We start from the raw sequence: 25,932 nt of genomic DNA on the forward strand, positions 1-25,932 counted from the left end.
GCCAGTGAATATACCACTTTGGAAGTGGAAGAGGGTAACCATGGACTTTGTGAGTGGGCTGCCCTTAACACCATCGAAGAAAGACTCGGTGTGGGTGATTGTGGATAGGTTGACCAAATCAACCCATTTCATACCTGTACGTTGTGACAGCCCTAAATTGACCCTAGTCAAAAAGTGGTTTCGGGACCACGAAACCGAGTCTTATAAATAATTAAAGGTTATATTCTGTGTTTATGATGTGCGTAAATGCTTGTGTGATAGTTCCATACTTGAATTTGGTCAGTGTATGTGAAATTTATTAGTAGGGACTTATGTGAGACAATTTAGAAATATGCTAGGCAAGTGTTAAAGTAGCCTATTAATATATGTGGGAAAGTGCTTGTCCTTGCATGTCAAATTAGCCAAATTAAAGCATAGTGGCCGGCCATGCTATGGGTGGAAACATATCACAAACATGTTATGTTAGTGATGTATGTTAGGAAAAATAAAATAAGGGGCATGGTAATAAAATAATAAAAGGGAATATGATGAAAACAAAGAAAAAAAAAAGTGTCCATCCTTTTCATTTCTTTTGGCCGAAAGTTCTAAGGAAGAAGGAAGGAGCTCTTGCTTCATGTTCGGCTTGGAAGAGGATTAGGAAGAGGTTCGACCATACTTGTATCTAGGTTAAGGTAAGTTTGATGTTGTGCCATGAGATTCATGCATGTTCTTAGTTGTTAGCTTGAGTTCTAACTAGCCCATGGTTTAAATCTTTGCTATGTGAGGGAGATGATACTCAGCCATGGGTGTTGTCTTCTTGGTGGATGTTTGATGTTGTGTTGGTGAGGTATGAAGATGATAAAGTGTGTGTGAGAATTTGAAAAAGGTAGGTTTTAGCAACTTCATGAAGCAATCGGCCATGGTATATCTATAAGTATGATTTATGCTTGTTATGTTACTTATGGTTAAAATGATTCGGCTATGCTTCATGTAAAAATAAAATATACATGTGAATTCGGATATATGTTTATATTTGGTTAATGATTTATCCTTGTGAAGTATAAATTTGTAACATGATTTGAGTTGGAAGTTATTATAATGTATTTGTGCATTCGGGTATATGATGAAAATATATGAAATGGTTATAATCAACCTTATGATTCGGCTCTTGCACATATATATATATGTTTGCACATGATGTATTGGTATGCCATTTATGGGTGGTATTAAGTATATAATTGGCCTCAACATATACATGCATACTTGGCCACATGAGAAGATTAGTGTTTCATGTATTCGGTTAGAGGCAAGCATATTGATGCCTTTATCTTGGTTTAGACAATCAGCTAAAAGGGAGTGTGGGTTAATATGTTGAGTTGATGCATGATTTCACATGTATGTGACTTTAATGTCTAATGTATATATATTGGCTAAGTACCTTGAGTTCCTCTTTTCGATGCTCAAATGATTAAATCAATTTATTTGTTAAATTAAGCTCAAGAGCAAAGGGGAACTAAATCCGATAAAGGGAAGGAAAAAGTGGTCGAAAAGCCATCGAAATCGTTCGACAACATCCGAGGTAAGTTTTTGAGTAATGAGACTTAGTTACCGATTTGATTAAGTCATGATGTATGAGCATAACAAATATGCGGTGATATGATGATTCTACTTGAATCATATGTTGAGTTAATTAGTCTATACGTATGACGGGTAGCCGTATGTGCATAGAGATAGTGTCATAAAGCAAATTAAACCATGCTGTTTGTATGTGGCTAGTGAGCCAAAAATGGGATCGCTTAATACGTGATGTGTGTTTGAACTCCAATTATGAAAATGAAATATAGATGTGTCATGATTTATTGATATGTGTATGAATATTTGGATGATAACCGGGCTAAGTCCTGAAGGCATCTGCGCTAGTGACTAGTTCCGGCAAGTCCCAAGGCATTTGTGCTAGTTACTAAATCCAAAGCTAAGTCCCAAAGGCATTTGTGCGAGTTACTAAATCCGGCTAAGTCCCAAGGCATTTGTGCAAGTTACTAAATCCGGCTAAGTCTCAAGGCAATTGTGCGAGTTACTCTAACCGGCTATGTCCCAAGGCATTTGAGCGAGTAGCTATATCCGGTTAAATTCGAAGGTACGTGATTTGGGAATGAGCGATCTGCTGTAATAATTTCAATTAATACGCTCGTAAAAACTTAACAACGAGGTATGTGTTGTACATGCATTGGATTAATTGATTCCTCTTAAATAGTATTCGCTCAGTCGATTAAGGAGCTTCTGGTTTTGGTTAAGTTGATCCCTTATGTGTGAATATAAGGGTTGGAAATGTGAAGTAGGACTGATTTTTGAGAATATATGTGTATATGAAATTATCCGTTTAGTTATATGAATGCTATACTTTAGTTGAGCATAATTCCATTGCTCAAAACTTACTAAGCATTAAATGCTTACTCCGTTCTTTGAATCTCAGTTTTATAGATTTTGGTTCGTCAGCTATCGGACTTGGGATTATTGAAGTCAAAGTCTCCCACACTATCAAAGCCCCTTTTGGTACACTTTTGGTTGAACTTTGAAATGGCATGTATAGGACTACCCTTTTTGTTATTGGTCATGGACCCTTTGGTTTTGTATAAATTTGGATAGCCATGCGAAAATGGCTTATATACACTTTGAGCTTAATATTATAATCGTCTTGTATGATGTTCATTAAGAGGTATGGAAATGTTTGGGAATTATTAGCCATTGGAATGGTTAATCATGATCATATTTTGTGCTATATATGCAAAAGGGCTAGTTGAATCATGGAAACTATGTAATAGGTAAAGTCTACCTTAAAAATAGATGCTGATAGCAGCAGTGATGTGAATGTTAAAAATCACTAAAAATAGTAAAAAGGGAATTAAATAGTGAATAAATTATTTAATCAAACCTTGATGAATCTATTTTCATAGGAAAGTAACGAAACGATCATATGAATAGTATGTTAAGAGATATTTACGTTTTCGTGAGATAGGGCCGGAACGGTTTCTGGATTCCCTGTTCCGAATTTGGAAATTCATTATAAATTAACCAGAGATAAGTAGAAGTCATTCCATATATTTATAGATTCCTTTTCGAGTCTAGTTTCTATAGAAACAAACGGCATCAGTATTGAAGCCCTGTACAAGGAGATATCCAAGTCGTAATGCGCAAAGGTCAGTGTAGTCGAACCCTGAAATAGGGGAGACTTTAGCTAATAAACTGTACTAATTGGCTTGACCAAAAATTCTAGAAAAGAATTTGTAGATGAACATATGAGTCTAGTTTCAGGAAAAATTTACGGAACTGGTTTTCGAGTTTTGGAACTCGAGATATGATTTTTAAGGTGACAGTGACGCAGTTAGCCAGCTCGTCTGGAAATTTAAAATGGACTGTGCAAATAAGTGATTTAAGTCTGCGAACCCCTCGTGTCTGACTCCGGCAACGGTCTCGGGTATGGGGTGTTACAATTTTATTGGTATCAGAGCTACAGTTTAGTCGATTCTAGGACTACCGTAATACGTTTGGGTCTAGCTATACATGCCATTATGTGATTATTTGATAGTGTGGTGATTTCGACAATTGAAAATGTGTTTATTTATAGTAATGGATCCCGATCCCACCGAGTGGTAATCGATGATCTTGAGAGTGTAGCACTGCTCCCTTTGAAGGAACAGCTCCGCGGACTCTTAACCTAATGCTAGTAATCCGAATGATGAAGCTAGACAAGCTTTTTAAGCGTGATGAATGATTGGTTCAACCAATACATTCGAACTAATACTACTGCTCCACAACCTCCATTCCCGACAAATACCACCTCAAGACCTATAATACCTCCGAATCGACCAAATAAGGTCAAATAAATCCCGCTTAATGAATCCGAAAACACGGGCTCTCAATTTAAAGCTACGGACAGCGATGATGCCGAGCAAGCTGAATTTTGGTTGGACAACACTATCCGCATTTTCGATGAGCTATCTTGCACACCGATGAGTGCCTAAAGTGTACTATCTCCTTGCTACGTGATTACGCCTACTATTGGTGGAATCGTTGACTTGTTGTGCCCAGAGAGCAAGTAACTTGGGAGTTTTTCCAAACCGAGTTTCGGAAAAAGTATATCGGTCGAGATTTATGGATCAAAAACGGAAGGAATTTCTTGAACTTAAACAAGGTTCCATGTTGGTTACCGATTATGAACGAAAATTTGTAAGGCTTAGCCCGTACGTGTGGGAATGCATTTCTTCAGAAGCCGTGATGTGTAAACGTTTCGAGGATGGGCTGAACGATGATATAAAGTCGTATGTTGGCATTTTGGAAATCCAAGAATTTGTGGCACTTGTCGAGCGGGCTTCCAAAGCCGAGGAGCTCAATATGGAGAAAAGAAAAGCTGAGGTGGAAGCAAAGGAGTTTCGTAAGAGGTCTTCGGGGAAGCCCTTCCCACAGTCATCGAAGAAATTTAGAGATGGCTTAGGCCGATCTAGAGACACTTCGGGCTTATCTAGACGAGATCGCGATCGACCCCCTGTGAGTGCACGAGTCACTTCAGTTGCCAGTGTTGGAAATGATCATCGAGACAGAACGGAGTGTCAGTATTGTGGTAAATGGCACTCGGGGAGTTGTAGATTCCATGACCGCTCCTGTTACAAGTGCGGGTCAGCTGACCACTTTATTAAAGATTGCCCGAGATTGTCTGAACAAAACGTAAATCAGAGTGGGAAACCTGGCGCTACTACTGCTCGGGGTAGACCATCTAGGAATACGGGCAATGCTAGTGGCGGTCAGAGAGGATCTAGAGATGCTACAACTAGATCTGAGGCTCGTGCTCCTGCTAGAGCTTACGCTATACGCGTCTGTGAGGATGCTTCCTCGCCGGATGTTATTACCGTACTTTTACTCTCTTTGATACTAATGTGATTGCTTTGATTGACCCCGGTTCTACTCATTCTTATATATGTGAAACCTTAGCATCCAAAGAAGACTCTACCGTTGAGTCTCTCGAGTTTGTAATTCGGGTGTCAAATCCTTTGGGTCGTTACGTGCTTGTCGACAAAGTGTGCAAGAAATGTCCCTTAGTAATCCAAGGTTCCTGTTTTCCGGCCGATTTGATGCTTTTACCATTTGACGAATTTGATGTTATCCTCGGGATGGATTGGTTGACCGTACATGATGCAATTGTAAATTGCAAAAGAAAAACCATCGATTTGAGGTGCGTAAATAACGAGATAATCCGAGTCGAGTCTACTGACTTGAATAGGTTGCCAGCTGTAATATCATCGATGCTGGCTCAGAAATGTGTAAGAAAGGGGTGTGAAGCATACCTTGTGTATGTACTTGATGACAAAGAGTTAGAAAAGAAGCCTGAATCTGTGCCAGTGGTTTGTGAATACCCGGATGTTTTTCCCGAAGAATTACCGGGTTTACCACCTATTCGGGAAGTAGAGTTTGGTATTGAGCTTGTACCTGGGACTACGCCGATTTCAATAGCTCCGTATCGTATGGCACCAACTGAGTTAACAGGGTTGAAAGCTCAGTTGCAAGAATTGACGGATAGAGGTTTCGCTCAACCAAGTTTCTCACCTTGGGGTGCACCAGTATTGTTTGTGAAAAAGAAGGACGGAACCATGAGGTTGTGCATCGACTATCGTCAGCGAATAGAGTGACAATAAAGAATAAATATCCGTTACGCATATTGACGATTTGTTTGATCAACTAAAGGAGCCTCGGTGTTTTCAAAGATAGATTTGAGATCGGGTTATTATCGATTCTAATTCGAGATTCTGGATATACCCAAAGCTGCTTTCGAATCGAGATACGACCACTACGAGTTCTTAGTGATGTCGTTTGGGCTCACTAATGCCCTGCGGTATTTATGGATTTGATGAATCGGATCTTCAGACAGTATTTGGACCGATTCGTAGTTGTGTTTATTGATGACATCTTGGTCTATTCAAGAGATGAGACCGAACATGCTGAGCACCTAAGATTAGTGTTGCAAATTTTACGGGATAAGCAGTTAAATGCTAAGTTCAGTAAGTGTGAGTTCTGGTTAAGAGAGGTTAGCTTCTTGGGTCATGTGGTATCCGCATCGGGTATTCAAGTTGACCCGAGCAAAATTTTAGCCATACTTAATTGGAAGCCTCAGAAATATTACGAGGTTCGAGCTTTTGGGACTTGCTTACTTACCGACGGTTTGTAAAAGGTTTCTCGATGATAGCCACACCAATGACGGCTACTTCAAAAGATGTTAAGTTCGAATGGACGGAAAAATGTCGAAAAAGTTTCGATCAACTGAAAACTTATCCGATCAAGCTCAATTCTAATGCGGCCGAATCGTGCAAAGAGTTTGTCATTTATAGTGATGCCTCCCTACTTGGGTTGGGTTGCGTATTGATGCAAGAGGGTCGAGTTGTGGCCTATGCGTCGAGACAATTAAAGCCACATGAGAAAAATTATCCGACCCATGATCTCGAATTAGCTGCCATCGTATTCGCTTTGAAAATATGGCGACATTACTTATTTGGTGAGAAGTGCCATGTATTTTCGGATCACAAAAGTCTCAAATATTTGATGACTCAAAGAGACTTGAATCTGCGACAAAGGCGTTGGCTTGAGTTGTTGAAAGATTATGAACTTGTCATTGACTATCACCCGGGAAAGGCTAATGTGGTTGCGGATGCCTTAAGTCGTAAATCACTGTTTGCTTTACGAGCGATGAATGTACACTTGTCTGTTCTATCCGACAATGTGTTAGTGGTGGAATTAAAGGCCAAACCATTGTTGATTCATCAAATTCATGAAGCTTAGAAAGTTGATGATGAACTGGTTGCAAAACGGGCTGAATGTGTTTCGAATATGGAATCAGAGTTTCAAATTGATGATGACGATTGTTTGAGGTTCAGAAGTCGGTTGTGTGTTCCAAGAAATTTAGAACTCATTTCAATGATTCTGAACGAAGCTCATTGTAGCCGAATGTCGATTCACCCGAGGAGTACGAAAATGTACAACGATCTGAGACGTCAGTTTTGGTGGCATGGTATGAAACGAGACATTTCCGATTTTGTTTCGAAGTGTTTAATATGTCAGCAAGTAAAGGCGAAACATCAAGTGCCTACGGGTTTACTCCAGCCAATCATGATACCTGAATGGAAATGGGATCGAGTCACGATGGATTTCGTATCTGGGTTGCCAGTATCGGCAAGTAAGAAAGATGCGATTTGGGTTGTTGTGGATAGACTGACTAAGTCGGCTCACTTTATCCCCGTACGTACGGATTTTTCATTGGATAAACTTGCTAAATTGTACATTTCCCAGATTGTGAGATTACACGGGGTACCTATCTCTATTGTATCGGATAGAGATCCGAGATTCACCTCGCGATTTTGGAAGAAATTACAAGAAGCTTTGGGTACCAAGCTGCATTTTAGCACCGCTTTTCATCCACAAACCGATGGTCAATCCGAGCGGATAATTCAGATACTCGAGGATATGTTGAGATGCTGCATCCTTGAGTTTAGTGGTTCATGGGAACGGTATTTACCTTTGATTGAATTCGCTTACAACAATAGTTTTCAGTCAAGTATTAAGATGGCACCGTACGAGGCTTTGTACGGTTGAAAATGCCGTACACCATTGTTTTGGACCGAGCTCGGTGAAAGTAAAATTTTCGGAGTGGATTTGATTAAAGATGCTGAATAGAAAGTAAAAATAATTCGTGAAAGTCTGAAGGCAGCATCAGATCGTCAGAAGTCGTATGCGGATTTAAAACGAAGAAATATTGAGTATCAGGTGGGAGACAAAGCGTTTCTTAAGGTTTCACCTTGGAAGAAGATACTCAGATTTGGCCGTAAGGGCAAATTGAGTCCGAGATTCATTGGGCCGTATGAAATCTCTGAACGAGTTGGTCCAGTTGCGTATAGATTGATTTTGCCCCCTGAACTTGAAAAGATTCACGACGTCTTTCATGTTTCGATGCTTCGACGTTATAGATCTGATCCATCGCACATAATTAATCCATCAGAGGTTGAAATTCAACCTGATATGAGTTATGAAGAAGAACCGATTCGTATCCTGGCTCGTGAAATGAAAGAGTTACAAAACAAAAGGGTTCCGTTAGTGAAAGTGTTATGGCTCAAACACGGGATCGAAGAAGCTACTTGGGAAACCGAGAATGCCATGAAAGAACGATACCCAAACCTATTTACGGTAAGATTTTCGGGACGAAAATTTCTTATGTGGGAAGAGTTGTGACGACCTAAATTGACCCTAGTCGAAAAGTGGTTTCGGACCACGAAACCGAGTCTTATAAATAATTAAAGGTTATATTCGTGTTTATGATGTGCGTAAATGCTTGTGTGATAGTTCCATCCTTTAATTTGGTCAGTATATGTGAAATTTATTAGTAGGGACTTATGTGAGACAATTTAGAAATATGCTAGGCAAGTGTTAAAGTGGCCTATTAATATATGTGGGAAAGTGCTTGTCCTTGTATGTCAAATTAGCCAAATTAAAGCATAGTGGCCGGCCATGCTATGGGTGGAAACATGTCACAAACATGTTATGTTAGTGATGTATGTTAGGAAAAATAAAATAAGGGCATGGTAATAAAATAATGAAAGGAATATGATGAAAACAAAGAAAAAAAAAAGTGTCCATCCTTTTCATTTCTTTTGGCCGAAAGTTCTAAGGAAGAAGGAAGGAGCTCTTGCTTCATGTTCGGCTTGGAAGAGGATTAGGAAGAGGTTCGACCATACTTGTATCTAGGTTAAGGTAAGTTTGATGTTGTGCCATGAGATTCATGCATGTTTTTAGTTGTTAGCTTGAGTTCTAACTAGCCCATGGTTTAAATCTTTGCTATGTGAGGGAGATGATACTCGGCCATGGGTGTTGTCTTCTTGGTGGATGTTTGATGTTGTGTTGGTGAGGTATGGAGATGATAGAGTGTGTGTGAGAATTTGAAAAAGGTAGGTTTTAGCAACTTCATGAAGCAATCGGCCATGGTATATCCATAAGAATGATTTATGCTTGTTATGTTACTCATGGTTAAAATGATTCGGCTATGCTTCATGTAAAAATAAAATATACATGTGAATTCGGATATATGTTTATATTTGGTTAATGATTTATCCTTGTGAAGTATAAATTTGTAACATGATTTGAGTTGGAAGTTATTATAATGTATTTGTGCATTCTAGTATATGATGAAAATATATGAAATGGTTATAATCAACCTTATGATTCTCTTGCACATATATATATATGTTTGCACATGATGTATTGGTATGCCATTTATGGGTGGTATTAAGTATATAATTGGCCTCAACATATACATGCATACTCGCCACATGAGAAGATTAGTGTTGCATGTATTCGGTTAGAGGCAAGCATATTGATGCCTTTTTCTTGGTTTAGACAATCGGCTAAAAGGGAGTGTGGGTTAATATGTTGAGTTGATGCATGATTTCACATGTATGTGACTTTAATGTCTAATGTATATATATGGGCTAAGTACCTTGAGTTCCTCTTTTCGATGCTCAAATGATTAAATCAATTTATTTGTTAAATTAAGCTCAAGAGCAAAGGGGAACTAAATCCGATAAAGGGAAGGAAAAAGTGGTCGAATAGCCATCGAAATAGTTCGACAACATCCGAGGTAAGTTTTTGAGTAACGAGACTTAGTTACTGATTTGATTAAGTCATGATGTATGAGCATAACAAATATGCGGTGATATGATGATTCTACTTGAATCATATGTTGAGTTAATTAGTCTATACGTATGACGGGTAGCCGTATGTGCATAGAGATAGTGTCATAAAGCAAATTAAACCATGCTGTTTGTATGTGGCTAGTGAGCCGAAAATCGGATCGCTTAATACGTGACGTGTGTTTGAACTCCAATTATGAAAATGAAATATGGATGATAACCGGGCTAAGTCCTGAAGGCATCTGCGCTAGTGACTAGTTCTGGGCAACTCCCGAAGGCATTTGTGCGAGTTACTAAATCCGGGCTAAGTCCCGAAGGCATTTGTGCAAGTTACTAAATCCGGGCTAAGTCCCGAAGGCAATTGTGCGAGTTACTCTAACCGGTCTATGTCCCAAAGGCATTTGAGCGAGTAGCTATATCCGGTTAAATTCCGAAGGCATGTGATTTGGGAATGAGCGATCTGCTGTAATAATTTCAATTAATACGCTCGTAAAAACTTAACAACGAGGTATGTGTTGTACATGCATTGGATTAATTGATTCCTCTTAAATAGTATTCGCTCAGTCGATTAAGGAGCTTCCGGTTTTGGTTAAGTTGATCCCTTATGTATGAATATAAGGGTTGGAAATGTGAAGTAGGACTGATTTTTGAGAATATATGTGTATATGAAATTATCCGTTTAGTTATATGAATGCTATACTTCAGTTGAGCATAATTCCATTGCTCAAAACTTACTAAGCATTAAATGCTTACTCCGTTCTTTGAATCTCAGTTTTATAGATTTTGGTTCGTCAGTGATCGGACTCGGGATTATTGAAGTCGAAGTCTCCCACACTATCAAAGCCCCTTTTGGTACACTTTTGGTTGAACTTTGAAATGGCATGTATAGGACTACCCTTTTTGTTGTTGGTCATGGACCCTTTGGTTTTGTATAAATTTGGATAGCCATGCGAAAATGGCTTATATACACTTTGAGCTTAATATTATAATCATCTTGTATGATGTTCATTAAGAGGTATGGAAATGTTTGGGAACGATTAGCCATTGGAATGGTTAATCATGATCATATTTTGTGCTATATATGCAAAAGGGCTAGTTGAATCATGGAAACTATGTAATAGGTAAAGTCTACCTTAAAAATAGATGCTGATAGCAGCAGTGACGTGAATGTGACAAATCACTAAAAATAGTAGGAATGGAATTAAATAGTGAATAAATTATGTAATCTAACCTTGATGAATCTATTTTCATAGGAAAGTAACGAAATGATCGTATGAACAGTATGTTAAGATATATTTAAGTTTTCGTGAGACAGGGCCAGAACAGTTTCTAGATTCTCTGTTCCAAATTTGGAAATTCATTATAAATTAACCAGAGATAATTAGAAGTCATGCCATATATGTATAGATTTCTTTTCGAGTCTAGTTTCTATTTAAACAAACGTTATCAGTATTGAAGCCCTGTACAGGGAGATATCCAAGTCGTAATGCGCAAAGGTCAGTGTAGTCGAACCCTGAAACAGGGGAGAATTTAGCTAATAAACTGTACTAATTGGATCGACCAAAAATTCTAGAAAATAATTTTTAGATGAACATTTGAGTCTAGTTTCAGGAAAAATTTACGAAACTGGTTTTCGAGTTTTGGAACTCGAGATATGATTTTTAAGGTGACAAGGACGCAGCTAGCCATTTCGTCTGAAATTTAAAATGGATCGTGCAAATAAGTGATTTAAGTCTGCGAACCCCTCGTGTCTGACTCCGACAACGGTCTCGGGTACAAGGTGTTACATACGTACTGAATTTTCACTTCAAAAGTTAGCCAAGTTATATGTGGCAGAGATTGTGCAACTTCATGGAGTTCCAGTTTTGATTATCTCTGACAGGGATCCCAGATTCACATCTCGGTTTTGGCAAAATTTGCATGAGGTGTTGGGGACGCAATTGAACTTTAGTACGGCTTTCCATCCCCAAACTGATGGTCAGTCGGAAAGGGTTATTCAGATTCTGGAGGACATGTTGAGGGGATGCGTAATGGACTTTCGAAGTAGTTGGGAGGAGTACTTGCCGTTGGCAGAATTTGCGTAGAATAACAGTTACCAGGCGAGTATTCGAATGGCACCGTATGAAGCACTGTATGGACGAAGGTGTCGTACACCTAGTTGTTGGACGGAGCTAGGAGAGCGACAAGTTCTTGGACCAGAGTTGGAAGCTAATACTGAGAATACGGTCAAAATAATCAGGGATTAGTTAAAAGAAGCATCTGATAAGCAAAAGTCGTATGTAGATTTGAAGCGTATGGAGATTGAGTACTCAGTAGGTGATATGGTCTTCTTAAAGGTTTCTCCTTGGAAGAAGATATTAAGGTTTTGTAAGAAGGGCAAGTTGAGTCCGCGGTTCATTGGGCCTTATCGGGTTTTGAAGCGAATAGGCCCAGTAGCTTATTAGTTGGAATTGCCTCCAGAGTTAGACAGGATTCATGATGTATTTCATGTCTCCATGTTAAGGCGTTATCGTTCTGACCCTGCTCATGTCGTGCCAATTGTAGAAATTGAAGTTCAGACTGATTTGACCTTTAAGGAGGAGCCTGTGCAGATATTGGCTCGAGATGTTAAGGTTCTCAGAAGGAAATCTGTCCCGTTAGTAAAAGTTATTTGACGTAATCATGGCAGAGAGGAAGCCACTTAGGAGTCAGAAGAGGTGATGCAATAGCAATACCCTCATCTGCTTGGGTCTGGTAAATTTTGAAGATGAAATTTCCTTAAGGAAGGTAGAGTTGTAACGCCCCAATTTTCGAGAATTCTGTGTATGTTGGTAAAGATTTAAAATTTCTGTGTTCTGTCTGTTTCGTGTAGGTTTAATTATGTTAGTGGGCCTCTAGAAGGCCCAAGCTTAAGTTAAAACTGGGTAATTTTAGTTAATTTTAGTTCCGAAAGAAAAAGGGGTTCTGGGTAACTGGGCTTTTAAGTATTAATTGGGAAAAATAAAACAAAAAGAAGCAGGTGGCAAAGTGGCATGTGACGCCACTGGGAAGGCTATAAAAGTGGCGTGTGGATGCTAGGGAGAACCAAGGTTCAAGTCACAATGGGAGCATATTAAGGGAATTATTTTTATGTTTAGAAAGGGTAAGTAATGGAACTCAAGTAAAAGATTGTCAGGAGGAGTTTGAGTTACTCAGGGGATTGAGTAAGCAGGGGATAAGGGAGAGGATTTAGGAGCTGATTAGGGAGAGCAGTGTTGGCCGAATGGTGGACTCTTGAGGAGTAAGAGTTGGCCGGTCAAGGGTTTTCTTTAGGGGGCAAGTTTCAGCTAGGTCAAATGCCAAGTATAAGTTCGGCATTATGGGTAAGTTTTGCCGTTTCCTGACCATTCTTCCTCTTTTTTTTTCTTTTCTTTTTTTTCTCTCTTCACCAACTTCTTTTCTTCTTCTTGTCTACCGAATCTCTCTACCATTCTGCTCATCTTCATTTTTATCAGTTGTTTTTAAGCCTATAGTCGATTACCTCAAAAAGCCGAAATCCTGAAAGCCTGACTTATTTTGTACCGTTTTCTTCTAGTCAAAACCCTCTTATTTTCCCTCATCTTCTTGACCGATTCTCCAGTCCTCTAAACCCCAAGTTTTTGTTGACAAAGCCACTACAAAACCCTCATCTTTTCTTCACTGTTACAAAAAGCCAAAAACACATAGCCATAGGAACATAGCTGAATTTTAAGATCACTAAAGGCTCGACTTTTGTTATCATTTGAGGGGTTAGATCTGCATCAAAATCGAGTAGGAGTTGATTGGAATCATTGACTAAAGGGACTGGTGTCAGTTTTTGAACTTAATCTTTATTTCAGGTTTTAGAAAAGTCGAAACCCCTAAAGGTTAAAGAGGCTCTCGATTTGGGCTGCTGATCGAAGGCTTGGACAAGTGGAATGACTGGATCTAGACATAATAGCTAACTTCGGCAAAGGTAGGATTGCTAGTGCCTAAGGTGCTTTTGGCCGAATGTGGTAAGGGGTTAAGACGTAGTTCATATTTGATAGTTAGATTAACGTGTTAGTAATCCAATTGTAGGCAGTTCGTGTGTGGATCTCGTCAGCATATCATCGCAAATAGGTGTGTAACTGACACCCTCTTATAAACTAGATCGGCAAAAGCCGAAATGCCGAAAAGCCAGTATCTTGAGAACTTGCGAGTGTGCGAATGCTCGTGAGATTAATAGTTGATGTATGTGGTAAATTAAAGTGATAAGATTGCAAAGTGCACGATTTCGTGTATTTCGATGTTTTTAGGCTTAATGGGCTAAAATCGGGATAGTGGGCCAACGGGCTCAATTCGGTAAGAAAACACGGTAAGTGCTTCTGGTCATATGTAAATGGCTATGCTATGCATGATAACCTTAAGAATAGTGAAATTACTTCAATACCCCTATGTATGGAAATTACGGATATACCCCTAAGTGCAAAATTACCATTATACCCCTAGGGTTACTTTCGACTGACAAGCATGATGATTTAATTCTGTATGATGTATGCCATGATTATATATCTATTGCATAGGGACATGGGTTATATTATGGAGGAAGTGTCCTGGTGGCTATGCCACAATTATCTGATCTGGTGGCTCTTCCACGATTATCTGTATCTGGTGACTCTGTCACATTATCTGTTCTGGTAGCCATGCTGCATATTTCTGTGGCGTGTAGCGGTTGGGTGGGTCGAGTAGTCTCCCCACATGGTGAAAGGTTGGTATGGGGGTGCATGTGGTTGGATATGGGTTGGGTTTTGCATAAACATGTAATATCTATTCTGTTTTGTTATGGGCCTATTGGCTTTATTTTGAATTCTGTTCTGGGCAAAGGCCAACATATTCTGTTCTCTGTAGTTTGAACCGATATAGGCTATGGTTGGGTTAATTTGCACACTGAGTTTCCCCAAACTCACCCTTTTACTTTCATCCACGCATGTAATCCCCAACCATAGTGGGCTTGGAGCTATGAGGGATTTGGAGTGGCCATACGTTCTGCAAGTTGATTTTCTTCTGGTGAACTGGACATCCTTTTATTTACGTTTAAGGTTTTGGGATTTTTAAAATGTACTAAGGCCGCTTAATTATTTTTTTATGGTTTTAATATGTTTTATTAAGGTAGGTATTACTTAAATTTAACTGTTGGAATTGGATAGCTTTAGGGCGTGTTTTCCAAAAACAGTAATTGATTTCAAAATAACACGACGACAAGCAAAGCTTCCGCAATGAAAATATTTTCCAGAATTTATCACTTTTCCTAATTGGGGCGTTATCAAATTGGTTTCCTGAAAATATACATGACATTAAGGTGTGGCAATGGCGGTGTGCATGTCTAGGATTGGATCCGAAGGGAGCTTGGTACTTAAGCAGTCCGATGGACTCACCTCCTCTTTCCCGATTTCCTACCTGGTGCACAGCTTCCATTCACTTTAACCTACAATGAAATTATCTTTTAAAACACTAAGTAAGTTTTTCTAGAACAACAACATGAAATGTTTTGAACACTTCGATGTGGCATGTCAGATCCGGCCATAACGTCTAGGCCGGGTTTCGGGTGTTACAGTTAGAGTTGTAACGCCCTAATTTTTGGGAATTCTGTGTATGTTGGCAAAGGTTTAAAATTTTTGTGTTCTGTCTGTTTGGCGTAGGTTTAATTATGTTAGTGGGCTTCTAGAAGGCCCAAGCTTAAGTTAAAACTCGGTAATTTTAGTTAATTTTAGTTCTGAAAGAAAAAGGGGTTCTGGTTAACTGGGCTTTTAAGTATTAATTGGGAAAAATAAAACAAAAAGAAGCAGGTGGCAAAGTGGCATGTGACGCCACTGGGAAGGCTATAAAAGTGGCGTGTGGATGCTAGGGAGAACCAAGGTTCAGGCCACAATGGGAGCATATTAAGGGAATTATTTTTTTGTTTAGAAAGGGTAAGTAATGGAACTCAAGTAAAAGACTGTCAGGAGGAGTTTGAGTTGCTCAGGGGATTGAGTAAGGAGGGGATAAGAGAAAGGAATTAGGAGCTGATTAGGGAGAGCAGTGTTGGCCGAATGGTGGACTCTTAAGGAGCAAGAGTTGGCCAGTCGAGGGTTTTCTTTAGGGGGCAAGTTTTGGCTAGGTTAAATGCTAAGTATAAGTTCGGCATTAGGGGTAAGTTGTGCCGTTTCCTGACCATTCTTCCTCTTTCTTTTTTTATTTTCTTCTTTTTCTCTCTTCATCAACTTCTTTTCTTCTTCTTATCTGCCGAATCTCTCAACCATTCTGCTCATTTTCATTTTTATCAATTGTTTTTAAGCCTATAGTCGATTACCTCAAAAAGCCGAAATACCAAAAGCCTGATTTCTTTTGTGCCGTTTTCTTCCAGTCAAAACCCTCTTATTTTCCCGCATCTTCTTGACCGATTCTCTAGTCCTCTGAACCCCAAGTTTCTGTCGACAAAGCCACTACAAAACCCTCATCTTTTCTTCACCGTTACAAAAAGCTAAAAACGCATAGCCATAGGGACATAGCCGAATTTTAAGATCACTAAAGGCTCGACTTTTATTATCATTTGAGGGGTTAGATCTGCATCAGAATCAAGTAGGAGTTGATTGGAATCATTGACTGAAGGAACTGGTGGTAAGTTTTTGAACTTAATCTTTATTTCAGGTTTTAGAAAAGCCGAAACCCCTAAAGGTTAGGGAGGCTGTCGATTTGGGCTTGTAGCTCTAAGGGTTGTTATAACTATTTTATTTTGATAATAGTGGGATCTAGAGGCTACTGATCGAAGGCCTGGACAAGTGGAACGACTGGATCTAGACATAATCGCTAACTTCGACAAAGGTAGGATCACTAGTGCCTAAGGTGCTTTTGGCCGAATATGGTAAGGGGTTAATACGTAGTTTGTTTTTCATAGTTAGATTAACTTGTTAATAATCCAATTGTAGGTAGTTCGTGTGTGGATCTCGTCAGCATATCATCGCAAACAAGTGTGTAATTGACACCCTCTTATAGACTAGATCGGCAAAAGCTGAAAAGCCAAAATGCCGAAAAGCTGGTATCTGGAGAACTTGCGAGTGTGCAGATGCTCGTGAGATTAATAGTTGATGTATGTGGTAAATTAAAGTGATAATATTGCAAAGTGCACGATTCCGTGCATTTCGATGTTTTTGGGCTTAATGGGCCAAAATCGGGATAGTGGGCCAACAGGCCCAATTCGGTAAGAAAAGGTGGTAAGTGTTTATGATCGTACGTAAATGGCTATGTTATGCATGAAAACCTTAAGAATAGTGAAATTACTTGAATACCCCTATGTATGGAAATTACTGATATTCTTCTAGGTGCAAAATTACCATTATACCCCTAGGGTTACTTTTGACTGAAAAGCATGATGATTTAATTCTGTATGATGTGTGCCATGATTGTATATCTGTTGCATGGGGACATGGGTTATACTACAGAGGAAGTGTAACACCCCAAACCCGGCCCAAACGTTATGGCCGAATCTGACGTGCCACATTAGAGTTGAAAACCCACGTTCCGTTTTTAGTGTTTTAAAACCATATATTTTGTTGAGTTAACAAAGTGTATGGAAGCCGGGCACCGTGTAGGTATCTCGAGACAGAGGAGGTGAGCCATGAAGGTCGCTAAGTACCAAGCTCTTTGATTGGATCCAATCCTAGACATGCTCACAACCATAGCCACACTTTGTTATATCGAGTTTAAATTTGTTTAAGTGAACGACTTTGATAAATCGATTAATCGTGGTGTTGAACTCTTTTGAAAACAAGTATCGTTTTGAAAACACGTCCTAAGTCTAGCCCATTTGAATAATTATAACCAGGTTTGAAGTTATTAAAATTAAAATAATCCCGAAAAGAAATAAAAGGAAAGTGAAAATGGCCTTATTACAACCCAAAAATAAATAATAATTAAAGGGAAACTAATGAAAACCAACGCTTATTTAAAAGTCCAAAGACAATCACCGTGGCTACTCAATCCTCCTACCCAAGTCCCCACATCAAGGCTCACCGCAAGGTTAAGGAAAGGGGGTGAGTTTGGAAACTCAATGTGCAACAAGCCCCTTTCAGAGCCCAAAACAATGACAGCCTGTTGGGTCTAAGCCCAAATCCAATTTCAAACATGTACTAGGCCATAGCCCTTTTCATATTTCATATTTCATAACACCGGGTCAAGCCTTTTCAAATTTCATATTATCGGGTCAAGCCTTTATCAGAAATCGGTATGGCCCATAGGCCCATTTCAATATAACATATAATGTTAATGAAAGAATGCAACCCATTTGGGGAGACTACTCAACCCACCATCCGCTACTCTCCACCCGCATTCAACCAACACACCATGTGGGATTTACTCGACCCACCCCGCCATAACTCTCCAACCGGCAAAGATAGCTTTATCATATAACCGAGGCCTAGCCTCTTTTAACAATCGGGCAAAGCCCTTTAATAATCGGGCAAATCCTTTTAATAATCTGGGCATAAGCCCTTTAATAAGCGGGCATAAGCCCTTTTAATAATCAGGGCATAAGCCCTTTTAATAATCAGGGCATGAGCCCTTTTTGTACTTCCTCCATCCATATAAAAACCCAAGCCAATGCATTTATGAACATCTCATGTGCATATCCTACATATCATGTTTATCAAAATCCCATGCATTAAGTTCATATATAAACCCTAGGGGTATAATGGTCACTTTTACCTAGGGGCAAGTGCATATCATACATATCATGTTTATCAAAATCCCATGCATTAAGTTCATATATAAACCCTAGGGGTATAATGGTCACTTTTACCTAGGGGCAAAATGGTCATTTTCATGTTATAAGGGTAATCTTGTAATTTTACTGAAAATTAGGGTTTCCATGTTCATTAACGATTACTAACAATTCATGGGTGCAAACAGTGATTCTGGCCCGTTTTTAGCGAAATCGAGTTATTGGGCCAAAAAACCCTAATGGGCCCTACTTAGCCGATTTCGTCATCTAGGCTCATTTAGCCTATATTCCATAATGGTTTTATCAGTCTCGATGCGCAATTTAACTAGTTTTCATATTCTACCGATTTTACCCAAATGGGCCCGAATGCCCATCGGGCCCTGTTTCAGCCCCTCGAGGCCCAACTTACCGTGAATGCCAAAAATCACGCTCTTACCTTTTCCAACCTTCTCGATCATCATCTCAACGAATCTAACTGACTAATGAGCGTCATTGCTCATAAGTCCTCGAAATGCCGAGTTTTGGCATTTTGCTTTTCAAAGATTTATCGCTTTAAGCTATGAAAAGGGTTCGTTACACACGATTTGCGATATTCCTTGACGAGATCTCCTATGCGATTTCTCCTATAATCAACCACTTATAGATTAGACCATGTTAATATTAAACCAAATCGAAAACTACCTATTCTCATCACTTACACATTCGCCACCATCCCCAATGGCCCTTGGGTTCATACCTTTGCCAAGTTGATGACTAGATTTAGTCACTCCGATGATCCAAGCTTTTCACACACCTCGATCGGTAGCCTTTAATCCTCACTAGTACCAACAAACCAAATAACACCAAAATCCTTTTAGCCTTAGTCGACGGAGGGTTTTCACTTTTCTTAAACCACAAGATACAAATGGAAAGAAGGTTCAATACTTACCAAGAGATCTACTCGTTGAAGAACGTTCCAAATACCTTCCTACCCCATATCCGCTAGAATCCAACTTAAACGTGCGTGAAAAATAGATCTAAATATTAATTCTCTAATCACTAAAATATGAAGCTTTCGCTTTTCAAAGAAATATTAATCTAAGCTATTTAGAGGTTAGTACACACATGTTATGGGTTGAAGTTGAAACATTTCCAAAATCAATCGCCTCGATAACCACCACCGCCACTCAAACTTAACTAATCCAATATCAATATATGTAAATCCTAAGCACATCACCATACTAACATAAGGGCATATTCGTCATTTTACTATACTGAGGGTATTTTGGTAGTTTTACAAATTGAGGGTATTGCGGTAATTTCACAAACCAAGGGTATTTTAGTAATTTTGTAAATCGAGGGTAAAACAAGAATTACAGAAATCAAGGGTAAAACAAGAATTTATAAATCGAGGGTAAAATGGTAATTACAGAATCGAGGGTAAAACCAATTACAAATCGAGGGTAAAATGATAATTATGTAAATCGAGGGTAAAACGGTAATTATGTAAATTGGGGGTAAAACGGTAATTCTGTAAGTCGAGGGTAAAATAGTAATTTTGTAAACTGAGGGTAAAACGGTAATTCTATAACCTGAGGGTAAAACAGTAATTATGTAAATCGGGAGTACTTTGGTAATTTTACAAGTCGAGGGCATTTCAGTAATTGGTAAACTAAAGTATTCTAAACATGGATAACAATACGAATGGGCCTAAAGCCTATTCTCGGCCCAAATGGGCCCACACGCTCGTGTGGCCCTTTTAGCCCAAATCTAGCCACAAATATTAGATTCACCTAGCCTAGCCCAATATTTACTACACAATCAAACAGCTTATCCAATTGGGCCTGTAGGCCCATTAGGCGCACATGACCTCTTTCGACCCATCGCGGCCCGAAGTAGCCATCCTACCGCTAGAGTAGTAAGAAATACACACCTGATAGGAGACTGGAGTTAATCCACACTCCGAGCACTCTTAGCCGACGCCTAACCCAAACGAGCACGCCATACAAATGAAAGGATCACCAAGAAAGGTGCATTTACTCTCCTCATGGTTCCCTCTATTTAAAGCCGCCTTTGTATCCACTCTTATGTTAGCTTCCGATGTGGGATCCTCCAACATCGAGTTTAAATTCAACACGAACTCTTGTCGCCCTTTTAGCAAAATAAATGCTCTTTGCTTGCCATGGGATTCAACCTATGCCTCCCCTTAAATGCTCCACACGCCATTTGCCACTAAGCCACAAGGCTTTTTGTGTCATATTTTATCCCCAATTAATTATAAGGTCTAAAGGCCAAAGTCCGTGTTCCCTTAAAAAAACAAAATAAATTGCAAGAGCCAAGGCTTGAACCTGTGCTCCCATACAACCTTAATGACACCACAACCACTAGACTACAACCTTCCTTGTGTCATTTATTTAACACAATAATTTAAAACCCTCATCCAAGCATCCGTGTTTTTTCACTTAATACCAAAATTTTTGCTAAAGCCCAAGTTTGAACCCAAGATTTCTCTAACACTTCTCGGGCCATTAACCACTAAAGGACATTTAATTGTGTCATTTCATTACACAATTAAATACCTATATAAAACCTCCGTGACGGACCCACACTCAAGGCCCAATACTTCTAGGCCCAAATTAGGGGTGTTACAATTCTACTCCCTTAAAGAAATTTCGTCCTCGAAATTTCCAACTATCAACTAATCGTATTACTCAAGTCAAACCTCTATGCTTCCGCCACGCACTCTAATTAAAAATAATTCTTAGTACGACCCGAACATCTAATTACCAAAGTAAAGAAACATTTATCAAGAACGCATACAATTCAGTAACACATATTTAAATAAAATAAACTTGGCGATCCCGAGCTCGATGCTCCTTGGACCCACATCTAAGACATGCTCTGCCTTCCTATGGCATTCACCCGATGACGCCCATTGCGCTCTTTGCAAATTGGATAGTTTGGTCGTGCCTTAACATGTTTCACGTAAGCGAGGCTTGGTTTTCGAGAACTAGAATCCTTCCTTTTCTTACACTCCAAGCACCACGCTTGAAGCGTTTCCCTAATTTCCTTAATTTTGGTATCCAATACTTCCTCTACCACTTTCCTTACTAACTCGACCAAAGGCCTCGGTACCAAGCTCCGAAGTTACCGCTACCAAGTTGGTAGACTTTGCTTACCCTCGAAATCCATATCAATGCTCTACATTACCAAGACACATATCAATTAACTACAAAGATCTCAAAATTTTACTATTTTTTCATATGTCTTATGCAGAGATAGTATTTTAAAGTTTCTATTTTCACGTAATCATAGCCTAGCTACGCCCTCAGATTCTAGAGTTTTTAGGGTTGCCCTAGTCATAATGTCATGATATGGTCTCGCCTATCTACAAGAATATCTTAATACAAAGGAAATATGAGGAATGTAAATACTTACAGACTTGGTGCCGGAGATTCAAGTGCCCAACGCTTGCTTACTAAATTTCAAAACCCGTAAAAATTTAAACCATTTTAACATGTATACTCTGTAAAACATTTTTGCAATAAACTTTCCAAAAACTATTTCCAAAAATACCCTTCTTAAGCCTAAATTTTCGAAAAATTTTTAGACCCGATCCACAGCCGAGTTGTTGCAACTTGGCTCTGATACCACTAAATGTAACACCCCAAACCCGCCCAAACGTTATGGCCGAATCGACGTGCCACATTGGAGTTGAAAACCCACGCCCGCTTTTTAGTGTTTTAAAACCATATATTTTGTTGAGTTAACAAAGTGTATGGAAGTCGGGCACCGTGTAGGTATCCGAGATAGAGGAGGTGAGCCATGAAGGTCGCTAAGTACCAAGCTCTTTGATTGGATCCAATCCTGACATGCTCACAACCATAGCCACACTTTGTTATATCGAGTTTAAATTTGTTTAAGTGAACGACTTTGATAAATCGATTAATCGTGGTGTTGAACTCTTTTGAAAACAAGTATCGCTTTTGAAAACACGCCCTAAGTCTAGCCCATTTGAATAATTATAACCAGGTTTGAAGTTATTAAAATTAAAATAATCCGAAAAGAAATAAAAGGAAAGTGAAAATGACCTTATTACAACCCAAAATAAATAATAATTAAAGGAAACTAATGAAAACCAACGCTTATTTAAAAGTCCAAAGACAATCACCGGCTACTCAATCCCTCCTACCCAAGTCCCCACATCAAGGCTCACCGCAAGGTTAAGGAAAGGGGTGAGTTTGGAAACTCATTGTACAACAAGCCCTTTCGAGCCCAAAACAATGACGACTGTTGGGTCTAAGCCCAAATCCAATCTCAAACATGTACTAGGCCATAGCCCTTTTCATATTTCATATTTCATAACACCGGGTCAAGCCTTTTCAAATTTCATATTATCGGGTCAAGCCTTTATCAGAAACAGTATGGCCCATAGGCCCATTTCAATATCACATATAATGTTAATGAAGGAATGCAACCCATTTGGGAGACTACTCAACCCACCATCCGCTACTCTCCACCGCATCAACCAACACACCATGTGGGATTTACTCGACCTACCCCGCCATAACTCTCCACCGGCAAGATAGTTGCTTTATCATATAACTGAGGCCTAGCCTCTTTTAACAACTGGGCAAAGCCCTTTTAATAATCGGGCAAAGCCCTTTAATAACTGGGCATAATCCTTTAATAAGCGGGGCATAAGCCCTTTTAATAATCAGGGCATAAGCCCTTTTAATAACTGGGGCATGAGCCCTTTTTGCACTTCCTCCATCCATATAAAAACCCAACCCAATGCATTTATGAACATCTCATGTGCATATCATACATATCATGTACATATCATACATGTCATGTGCATATCATACATATCATGTTTATCAAAATCCCATGCATTAAGTTCATATATAAACCCTAGGGGTATAATGGTCACTTTTACCTAGGGGCAAACGGTCATTTTCATGTTATAAGGGTAATCTTGTAATTTTACTGAAAATTAGGGTTTCCATGTTCATTAACGATTACTAACAATTCATGGGTGCAAACAAAGTGATTACGCCCGCTTTTAGCGAAATCGAGTTATTGGGCCAAAAAACCTAATGGGCCCTACTTAGCGGTTTAAGTCATCTAGGCTCATTTAGCCTATATTCCATAATAGTTTTATCAGGTCTCGATCGCAATTTAACTAGTTTTCATATTCTACCAATTTTACCCAAATGGGCTCAATGCCCATCGCCCCTCGCTTTCACCCTCGAGGCCCAACTTACCGTGAATGCCAAAAATCACGCCTTACCTTTTCCAACCTTCTCGATCATCATCTCAACGAATCTAATCGACTAATGAGCGTTAAACTTGCTCATAAGTCCTCGAAATGCCATAGTTTTGGCATTTCGCTTTTCAACATTTATCGCTTTAAGCTATGAAAAAGGGTTCGTTACACACCTGATTTGCGATATTCCTTGACGAGATCTCCTATGCGATTTCTCCTATAATCAACCACTTATAGATTAGACCATGTTAATATTAAACCAAATCGAAAACTACCTATTCTCATCACTTACACATTCGCCACCATCCCCAATGGCCCTTGGGTTCATTCCTTGTCAAGTTGATGACTAGATTTAGTCACTCCGATGATCCAAGCTTTTCACACACTCCTCGATCGGTAGCCTTTAATCCTCACTAGTACCAACAAACCAAATAACACCAAAATCCCTTTTAGCCTTAGTCGACAGAGGGGTTTTCAGCTTTTCTTAAACCACAAGATACAAATGGAAAGAAGGTTCAATACTTACCAAGAGATCTACTCGTTGAAGAACGCTCCAAATACCTTCCTACCCCATATCCGCTAGAATCCAAATTAAACGTATGAGAAAATAGATCTAAATATTAATTCTCGAATCACTAAAATATGAAGCTTTCGCTTTTCAAAGAAATATTAATCTAAGCTATTTAGAGGTTAGTACACACCGTTATGGGTTGAAGTTGAAACATTTCCAAAATCAATCGCCTCGATAACCACCACATCACTCAAACTTAACTAATCCAATATCAATATATGTAAATCCTAAGCACATCAATCATACGGAACATAAAGGCATATTCGCTATTTTACTATACTGAGGTATTTTGGTAGTTTTACAAATTGAGGGTATTAAGTAATTTCACAAACCAAGGGTATTTTAGTAATTTTGTAAATCGAGGGTAAAACAAGAATTTCAGAAATCAAGGGTAAAACAAGAATTCTATAAATCGAGGGTAAAATGGTAATTCAGAATCGAGGGTAAAACAGAATTCAGAATCGAGGGTAAAACGGTAATTATGTAAATCAAGGGTAAAACGGTAATTATATAAATTGGGGGTAAAACGGTAATTCTGTAAGTCGAGGGTAAAATAGTAATTTTGTAAACTGAGGGTAAAACGGTAATTCTATAACCTGAGGGTAAAACAGTAATTATGTAAATCGGGAGTACTTTGGTAATTTTACAAGTCGAGGGCATTTCAGTAATTGGTAAACTAAAGTATTCTAAACATGGATAACAATACGAATGGGCCTAAAGCCTATTCTCGGCCCAAATGGGCCCACACGCTCGTGTGGCCCTTTTAGCCCAAATCTAGCCACAAATATTAGATTCACCTAGCCTAGCCCAATATTTACTACACAATCAAACAACTTATCCAATTGGGCCTGTAGGCCCATTAGGCCCACATGACCTCTTTTGACCCATCGCGGCCCGAAGTAGCCATCCTACAGCTAGAGTAGTAAGAAATACACACCTGATAGGAGACTGGAGTTAATCCACACTCCGAGCACTCTTAGCCGACGCCCAACCCAAACGAGCACGCCATACAGCGAAAGGGATCAGCCAAGAAAGGTGCATTTACTCTCCTCATGGTTCCCTCTATTTAAAGCCAGCTTTGTATCCACTCTTATGTTAGCTTCCCGATATGGGATCCCTCCAACATCAGAGTTTAAATTCAACACGAACTCTTGTCGCCCCCTTTTCGCAAAATAAATGCTCTTTGCTTGCCATGGGATTCGAACCTATGCCTCCCCTTAAATGCTCCACACGCTACTTGCCACTAAGCCACAAGGCTTTTTGTGTCATATTTTATCCCCAATTAATTATAAGGTCTAAAGGCCAAAGTCCGTGTTCCCTTAAAAAAAACAAAATAAATTGCAAGAGCCAAGGCTTGAACCCAGTGCTCCCATACAACCTTAATGACACCACAACCACTAGACTACAACCTTCCTTGTGTCATTTATTTAACACAATAATTTAAAACCCTCATCCAAGCATCCGGTTTTTTCACTTAATACCAAAATTTTTGCTAAAGCCCAAGTTTGAACCCAAGATTTCTCTAACACTTCTCGGGCCATTAACCACCAAAGGACATTTAATTGTGTCATTTCATTACACAATTAAATACCTATATAAAACCTCCTTACGGACCCACACTCAAGGCCCAATACTTCTAGGCCCAAATTCGGGTGTTACAATTCTACTCCCTTAAAGAAATTTCGTCCTCGAAATTTCC

This window comes from Gossypium arboreum, chromosome 10 (genome assembly GCF_025698485.1).
Source record: "Gossypium arboreum isolate Shixiya-1 chromosome 10, ASM2569848v2, whole genome shotgun sequence".
NCBI classification, from domain to species: domain Eukaryota; kingdom Viridiplantae; phylum Streptophyta; class Magnoliopsida; order Malvales; family Malvaceae; genus Gossypium; species Gossypium arboreum.